The sequence below is a fragment of the Condylostylus longicornis genome, unplaced genomic scaffold (assembly GCF_029603195.1).
Source record: "Condylostylus longicornis isolate FDR11 unplaced genomic scaffold, ASM2960319v2 ptg000004l, whole genome shotgun sequence".
Taxonomy (NCBI): Eukaryota; Metazoa; Arthropoda; class Insecta; order Diptera; family Dolichopodidae; genus Condylostylus; species Condylostylus longicornis.
The window spans coordinates 15,551,966-15,560,458 of NW_026577973.1; positions in this window are offsets into that span (position 1 = coordinate 15,551,966).

Sequence of the window (8,493 nt, forward strand, 5' to 3'; positions counted from 1 at the left end):
GAAAAAAATATAACAGTAAATATTGCAATAATTAAATGAAATATCGAAACGTGAATGAATACTTGAATTATAATAAAAATAATTATCACTAACAGTCCAAGAATAATATAGAGATATGCTTTTGTAAAATCAATGGTGACAATGAAGGAGAACTCCAATGAAGGAGTAATTGCAAGAGACGTGAAAACCTGCAAAGAAAATTAATAAAAATTAATTAAAATTTTGTAATCATTTTCATTTTTGGCTTAATTTGATTACATTCAGAGTTGCCAGATCGCACTCTGCAATAATATGAAAGTTCTGTTTCTAAAAATTGAACCGGTTAAGTTGAATATGTGATTTTAGAAATATTTTTTTGAAATCAAAGCTCTGTGAAATTTCAAATTGATTTTCGAACCTGTAATCGCAATCTGAGTAAAAAACGAATCATTCACCGGTTGAACAAGTTCATAGGATAAATGACGTCATCGAAAGAGCTCTGGAAGAAAAGTGCATCTGCTCTTCGGTTTTCCTGGATGTTTAGAAAAACTCAAACCAACTATAGAATGAAGAAAGTCTCTTGTATACGCTTAAGATTAGTTTTTGTCTAAAATTATTTAAAAAAAATTTAATTATACAAGGCTAGACCTAGTAAGTTTTGATCGAAAGATGGCAGTGTAACCAAAAAAAACTCAGAAAGCCCCCCCGAAGCATCTTAGTCGCAGGTGAGCAACCGCCTAGCACTCACACAGTAAGTGTTTCATGGTTTCGTCCTCCTCCAGGCATAAACGGCAGACCTCATCCGTCACCCTGTCCATTCTTTTCAGGTGGACCCTCGAGAGGCAGTGTCCAGTGAGAATCCCCACTAATGTCCTCAAATTTGAACGACTGAGCATGGTCAGACCCACAAGAAGGCCCCAAGGGCTATCTACTTGTCCACCAGCGCCCCCTCTATCTCTTGAGTGAGGCGGTGCAGGACAATCTCGGTAGACATTCCCGCCCGATAGGCGAATTGCTCTCCGTGCAAACTTGAGGTCGCCTCGATTGTGGCCCTCATGTGCACATCTAGCATCTTCTCCATCGACTTGAAGAGAAACGATGTCAAACTTAAAAACGATGTGGCCGATATGACTTCGGGTGAGTATCAGGATGATTGGCCTTCGGTATGAATACCACTTAACTTGATCTTAAAATAAATTCATTCATATACATATGTACATACAATCTATTACGATCTAATACGAAATTATATTTAAACAATCGCGTATGGAAGCTATCATTTTTACTAGTCTATCATTTTACTAGTACATTTACTAATATTTTACTAGTCGCAAGTTTGTCTTGTGAAAAAGACGTTTCTTTGTAAATGGTTCCTCCGCAACCTGTGTGATTATTTTTACGCAAATATTCATTTTTTGTCATATCTTTATCTTCTATTTGAATTATTGCAGGTTGACTGCTATTAGAGTTTGAATCTTTCATTTTCTTTTATCCTTTTTCATTTCTATCAGTCATTTTTCTAGTTAAATTCTTGCTTTTGTTTTTCTTCATAATACATATGTATGGATGTATGGTATTTATATTTTGTAATTTTAGTTGTTAAATATTTTATTTGAAATTTATGTACACAAAAAATATCTTAAAAATTATTCTTTATTGATTTTGTCAAATGACAATTTGACAAGAAAATAAAATTGATGTATAGATTTTTAATAATATTATAATTTTATTTCAATAAACAATTTTATCTGTTCAGCGGAATGCGTATAAAACTTAAGCTTATTAAGTTTAAAAATTTAAGCAATTTTAAGCATTATTTACCAGCTGGTTTTAAGATGTGCTAAGACTATAATTATTACCTCCAATTACTTGTTTATTCCAACAGAAAAACTGCTTCTCAGAAGAAAGATACCAATGTTTTTATTATTAAAGAATATAATTTTTTTTATATAAGAGGGTCCGCCAAACTGCAGCTAAATTATTAGCGTTTCTTACGTTTTTAATAATATCAAATTTCTGAAAAAATAATAGAAAAGAGTAAGTGCAACTTTATGCCATAAATTTTATCTGCGTCTAAGTTAAAAAAAACTGGCCGATTGAAGGTAAACAGTAGCGTTATCGTCGGTAATACACGGTTGACATCGAAATTTGAATGAACTAATTTGTTTCACTTCCTAAATTTTGGAAAAGTTAATTTCTTAATACAATTGTAATTGCGGTTCTCAAAAAATTTCAAATTCCGATAAATTGGTAGATTTATCAAGTATCTTGATCATCCTTGCCATATATATTATTACTTAAATTACTTACTGCGTATTTAATATACACAGATCAATGAAAAAAACATTTCTTACACTATTTTTGTAGCACTAATTTTTTTTTTACATTCAATATTTAAAATATAAAACAAAAATTATGTTGGTCGGCAGTCTCACATGTAAGTGTCCAAATTTAACCCATTTTTTATGACATTATCACCAATTGCATATCCAATACTGTTTCCATCTAATATTTCAGGCCAAAATCGACTTCGCATATCCAAAATAAACAAAGAAATTCTTTTGTGGAAGAAAATTTCTTCATAGAATGGATGGCGAAAATTTTCTCCTAAATCTGGACTCGAAACACTAAAATAACAACTTCTTGCCTCGCCTTTTACCTACGTAATCAATCTGTATCTGTGGAAACATCGTTCAGGAATCAGTTCCTCTACAAACACTTCACGTTATAATTTCTGCAGGCTCTGATAAGCATGAAACTGTTAACACGGATCAAATCTATAATTTAATACTGGAAAAAAAGAATAGTTTTATGTTTTAGTTTATAGTCTTGACGATGAAAATTTGTGTGAGTATTGGGTAACATCAAATTATCTTACTATTATCTTGAAATTTAATAGTTAAAGAGAGATCAAATACATATTCAGAATAAACATACATATATTGATAATTTAATATCTGAAAAATGTTAGCGCAACTTACTGATTACATTCCTTTAACAGAATACTCGTAGTTTGTATTTTCCATATTATTTACTATTCACAGGCGTTGTTTTACACAATGGCATTTTTGTTCTGTATAGGAAATATCTGCAATATTTTCATTAAAAATTTTGTGTTTTTCTCTTAGAAGCTATGCGCAAAATCATTTTTATTAGTTCAAAGCATCTTTTAAACCTAAAAACTTAGATAATTCTCAATAAATATTCGTTTTAACATGATTTCTAAACTGTTCCAAAATATTTTCTTAAATATTTTATATTGAGAATCTTTACATACTTACAAGTGTAGGGTATGTGTATGTGACTATCATGAAAATCATTTGTTGTTGGTAGCTTACTCATACTAATTAATTATTCATGCATTATAGTAGACGCACAGTTCTCTTACTATAAAGGCCGTAAATAAAATCTTTGAATAACTAAATTTCATGGACATTTTTTTTAATGTCTCAAATTTTGTTGGCGTATTCATCTTTGAAATAATTTGATTTTATGTTCAGATAAGCAAATCAGTGGATATTTTAATATGAGATTTATTTTGTTTCTGTTAAAAAAACAAAAACAAACTGTAACAAAATATCAAAGGAAATAGTAAAAGAAAGAAAAGATATGGTGACCATAACTTAGTGGGATAAATATAGGATAGTTTTCAAATTAAAATTCCTAAATCTTCAAAATTAGTTTTTGATAAACCTTCTAAGAGAAATTTGTTCGACTGAAATAGCTCAGATTGAAATTGAAATTCAGAAAATAAATATGAAATTACGGAAATTTGTTCTATTTTAATATGCTAGCGAAAATTCTGCGGCTCGAACTACCACTCCCAAATTCATAATGAAAATAATAATCTATGCTTAACATATACGTACAATTTAGTAGACGAATTTTATAAAAAGATCTTTTGGAAAAAGTTACACTTAATATTTTGATAGCATTGCGGGAAAACATTAAAAATTTACAGAAAACATGACCACTATCTTAATCTACGTATGACCAAAACTTAACACATAACATATACATAATTATTATTCATAAGCAAAATACTAATATAAATTAACAAAAAAATTTCAGTTTTAGTATGCTAAATTTTTAAATATTGTCAATTTTTATAAAAAGCACTTTTATAATTTAAAAAAATTTTTAATTTATCTAAAAAAAAGAATGTTTTCTGAGATTATTTGGCTGAAATGGTTGTTTTACTTGCAAAAGCTATCTTAGTTCATGAAATTCAATACCAAGCTGAAATCGAAATGCGGTCTGATATAACAGAATGAAAGTATAATACATTTAAGTACAAATTCAAATAAAAGTTGTCTTCTTTTAGGAATCAAATAGATTTATTCATTATAGAAAGTGCTGTATTTTGAAATTTACTCATAATTAAATCTAAGCATAAGATTAATATTATTAAAAACCCATTGAAAGACTCCAAAATCGCATTCATGTAAAAAAAGCAAAAAAATATCCAACGCAATACCAACGCTTCTCCAACTACAACGCAAATTATAATTTATGCTAAATTATTTATATAGAGATTTTGGCGAATTTTGCCGCATATAAATGGCAACCTATGCCTCCTCCAAGACGTCCGTGCACATACAAATGTAAGTAGAATGGTTCTAACTTTTCAGGTGCGATCGTTTCATTTAAACACATATTTACATACATACGAGTATTAAAAATATTATAAAATATGAAAATTTGTTCTATTCTTCTACAATTTTAAAAATTTGACATATTTTTAAAGAATTTTCGTCAAATTTGAGAAAAACAGGACTTTAAAGTACGGAAACAAAAGAATTTTTCCAAATCAGTTTTTCCCAAAAATGAATAAATTAACAATATGAAAATAAAGTACTGTACACTATAAAACATAATAGTACGAATGGTCAGTCTAAGAATAGACTTAAATAAAATGTCAAAATGTTGTTTATGGGATTTCAATTAAACTCTCATGTAAGAAACCGAATTCTCTAAAACAGAATTGAAATTATTAATTTAACATCACATTTGAACAGTGATTTTTGTTATGAGTTTTAATTTTTCATCTTATAGAATTTGATTTCTGTTTTTAATATAAAAGTTTTTCGATTTTGATCCTCACGATTATAGGGGTAATGAAAAAAGGGAATTCTCATCAACTGAGATCGCGATTGGAACTCATTTTGGAAGCTTTATATTTATTCAAAAATTTATTATGGAAATGTTTTTCAACTTCTTCATCGGATTTCCAAAGATTTCTTAAAATTTCATTTGTTCTAAGTTAATCTTTTAAGGCAAACGTTTCATCATTCATTTTTTTGTTATATGTGTGTATATATGGCTGCGTTTAAATTTCGCAATAAAATAAGTTTATTGTAAACGGAAGAATATATTTAAGACCGTGTTTACCTTTTATACCGAGTTTTGTAAATTCTACATATTAAAATTTTATTAGAATGATAATACGAATTTGTTTTTGTGCAAAAAAACTAAAAATCAATTAATTAATGACTGTCTGTGCTCTAATGGATAAAAACTCTCGACGTGATCAGCGTCATCTATTTATGCTATTTTTGTTACATGTACCCAATTTTTTCGGTATATCGCTGAAGAACGTTTTGCTAAACATGACTATATGTTATATGTAAGAAATACATATATGAATATGTGAATATATATGAAAACAAACACATAAAACCAACAAAATTAACCACAAAAATTTTATTTTAACAATTTTAAATGGGGCGCCATCGATAGCAACAATAGATTTTTTAAAATTAATTTAAATGGTTATTTGATCGAAACATTTTAAATGGTTATTACTTTTAAATTGATAGTTAGTTCCAGAAAATAAAATTCGAATTAAATTTTAAATCCCAAACGGCAACAAAAATATCAAAAGAAATCATAAGAAGAACCTTATTTCAACGTCACATGTGTTTACTTTTTAATTAGAAAAGTAAAAATTTTAAGAAAATAAAAGAAGAAGTTTATGTATAAAAGGTGTCGCAACCGGTGCCCAAACTAATCTTTTATTTATTGTCATTCGATTGTTTCTTTTATTAAGAAAAAATAACCATTGAATTCGAATGATTTTCATTAGAAAAAAAAATTTTTAAAAGTTAAGTTATCATAAATTAAAGTTTATTTTTTATCCCTAATTTCCAAAGATTTTTTTTCAATTCCCTTTATTTTTTAGGTTCCCTATAGATTGTTGTCTTCAAAATATGTACATACAAGAGCACATCGAAATTTTTAAGAAATAGATTTATTTTTCTCTTTTAAGAATTTATGATGTGGTTATCGTTCATTTTGGATACAAGAGATATAAATTGGTAGCAAACTAAATACATATTTGTTAATATTTCCTCCACAATTCTATTTTGAAGGTTGGAATTCCTGTTGTTTAAAAGATATGATTACCAATAGACAAAACCAAACCGTCTGAGCAACAGTCTGAGTTGTACGGTACTTTATATACTTTGTAAAACAGTAACTCGTTTTGAATTTACCAAAAAAAAAGACAAATGATTTATTAGATAAGATATTAAGTTTCGTTTATACAATGCAAGTTTACTTTATACGAGTAGTAAATCTTTATATCAGAAATCAATAAACATATAACAAAAAAATAAAAGGTACATTGGTTCTTCCATATAATTTCGAGCATACATGAGTCTGTATGTTTTGCCTAATGTTTTGCAAAATTACTTCTTTTTTAATTTGCACAACTTCATTAACTTAACTAAGTTAGAGAAACTCAACTAACTTAAAGCAACTCAAATTTAATATAAATTCAATCTACTATAATAATAGCTCAATGTTGTATGTTAGTTTGTTTGTCGGTCGGTTACACTCTTTATAACATTTTTCAATGCCTCTAACATGAAAAAGGTTTAACGCAGAAAGCTGGGCTCTGGATCTTTAGAACAGCTCTTTTAGTGACTTTTTTGAATGATTTTTTGAGTGCCTTTTCAAGGGATTTTTTTTAAGTTACTTTTTGAGTGACTTTTTCAAGCTATTTCCTTGATGATTTTTTGTTAATGTTCTCATGGTACACAGCTGGGGATTGGTCTTTTTTTATCTGGAGTTTTTTTTAATGATTCTTTCAGTGACTTTTTGTTTTTTTGAGTGCCTTTTTTTAAGGGATTTTTTGAAGTGACTTTTTGAATGACGTTCAAGGGATTTTTAAGTGATTTTTTGCAAGTGGTTTTTTAATTTTTAATTCGAATGAATTTAAATTTTATTTAAATTTTTAAACAGACTCTCTCAATCGAGTATAATATATTACAGGACCTTGTAAATATCTAATTTTTAATGCTCTACAAGAGTTTTCAATCACATATGTATATATTATGAGCACATAACTCATATGTATATAATCATAGTATGTTTATATTATACATACTTTCTCCGTAATATACATATATTTATTATTCCTTTTACTGAAATTCGCACATATTTCTACGACTTCGGCATACGTACATGATACATGCGAGTATATAAATGATTTTTTTTTCTTTTTCTTAAAAAAGTATATAATGATACATATAAATGCAGGGTTTGGCAAAAATGGGGCGATATAAAATGTGGAAACACACCACAACCACGAGCAACCGAACAAACAAAAGGGAGTGTTCGAAACAGCTATAAACAAAATGAAAGAAGCTATTTTACTGTCAGCGACTACCCCAAGATCAATAAGTTATCTTAAATATCATACTAACGCAATAGTATTAAAAACAGTTTTTTTCTTATTTGCAGGTAATTATAGATATGACATTTAAAATGTCAAAAGAAGCTAAGTCCAGTCTGCCTTTCGAAAGAAGTTTGAAAACGACTCTAAGGCGTCATTATAATAAATATTATATGAAAAATCCTTCCGGCATACCTGAAGATCTCAAACAACGTTTGTTGTTTCATTCCGGTATGTCAAATAAAAATAGACTTGTAATATTTGGAAAGGAAGAAATTGCTGTCGCCTTAGAATCAGCAGATAATTGGATGGCAGAGAGGACGTTCGGCAAAGTACCTCAACGGTTACTGGAAAAACGTTCGGAACGTACAAAACTTTTTTAAAAATTATACGAAATAAATTGAAATTAAGTAATCGAAGTCGAGAGCACGGCACTTATCTTATTTAAAAACGTTGTCCCAGAAAGCCAAATACTGGGTTGCTCTTTTCAATTTTAACTAGGCAAATATAAGGTGTTTTGAATAATTGGGTTTGAAGACAAAATATAAAAAAGACTATGAATTTCGCAAGAATATTAAAATGTTCTTTGCATTATCAATGCTGCCTCTGAATTACGTTGAAAAGAGATATAAGGTAGTTTCCCAACTACTTGCAGGGTAATTTACCTGCAATAGGTAAATAGAGTATTTCCATCGCACTTATATGTCTTTTAAAGGTCTTTTTCCTACAAACTTTTGGAACCAGAGACAATCAATTTTGACAGGAGTTCAAAAGTCTACAAATTCCATTAAAAGATAGCGTAATGGATTAACATACGCGTTTGGTTTGCGAAAGCT